At 47.5% G+C, this 944-nt stretch overlaps 3 non-coding genes across 3 annotated transcripts; all 3 read right to left on the minus strand.

The window, feature by feature from the left end:
• Positions 1-189: 189 nt before the first annotated feature.
• On the minus strand, positions 190-261 carry Pmar_PMAR025916. The gene has a single exon. It is a non-coding gene; the product is annotated as a tRNA-Asp (tRNA).
• Positions 262-458: 197 nt separating this feature from the next.
• Positions 459-530, minus strand: Pmar_PMAR025917. The gene has a single exon. It is a non-coding gene; the product is annotated as a tRNA-Asp (tRNA).
• Positions 531-727: 197 nt separating this feature from the next.
• Positions 728-799, minus strand: Pmar_PMAR025918. The gene has a single exon. It is a non-coding gene; the product is annotated as a tRNA-Asp (tRNA).
• Positions 800-944: the final 145 nt, after the last annotated feature.

Raw genomic sequence — 944 nt, forward strand, 5'->3', positions numbered from 1 at the left:
GTGGTTCATGTCTAAATAGTGACGCAAATTACCATTTTCAGCTACCAGCGCACATCGCGGCGGGCGTGAGTGGAGAGAGAAAGTTGAGTAATTTTTTCGAGGCAGCAAATGATTCGCAGAGTGGTGCAAAAATCAGTAAAGAAACGGTCGCGCATAAATGTGTGAAACGCCCTTGTCCAGAAATACCACTTCCACGGCCGAGAATTGAACTCGGGTCTCCTGCGTGACAGGCAGGAATACTAACCTCTATACTACCGCGGAATTGAAGGTGGTTCAATGTCTAAATAGTGACGCAAATTACCATTTTCAGCTACCAGCGCACATCGCGGCGGGCGTGAGTGGAGAGAGAAAGTTGAGTAATTTTTTCGAGGCAGCAAATGATTCGCAGAGTGGTGCAAAAATCAGTAAAGAAACGGTCGCGCATAAATGTGTGAAACGCCCTTGTCCAGAAATACCACTTCCACGGCCGAGAATTGAACTCGGGTCTCCTGCGTGACAGGCAGGAATACTAACCTCTATACTACCGCGGAATTGAAGGTGGTTCAATGTCTAAATAGTGACGCAAATTACCATTTTCAGCTACCAGCGCACATCGCGGCGGGCGTGAGTGGAGAGAGAAAGTTGAGTAATTTTTTCGAGGCAGCAAATGATTCGCAGAGTGGTGCAAAAATCAGTAAAGAAACGGTCGCGCATAAATGTGTGAAACGCCCTTGTCCAGAAATACCACTTCCACGGCCGAGAATTGAGCTCGGGTCTCCTGCGTGACAGGCAGGAATACTAACCTCTATACTACCGCGGAATTGAAGGTGGTTCAATGTCTAAATAGTGACGCAAATTACCATTTTCAGCTACCAGCGCACATCGCGGCGGGCGTGAGTGGAGAGAGAAAGTTGAGTAATTTTTTCGAGGCAGCAAATGATTCGCAGAGTGGTGCAAAAATCAGT

This window comes from Perkinsus marinus (assembly GCF_000006405.1).
Source record: "Perkinsus marinus ATCC 50983 genomic scaffold scf_1104296976996, whole genome shotgun sequence".
In the NCBI taxonomy this organism is placed as follows: Eukaryota; Perkinsozoa; order Perkinsida; family Perkinsidae; genus Perkinsus; species Perkinsus marinus.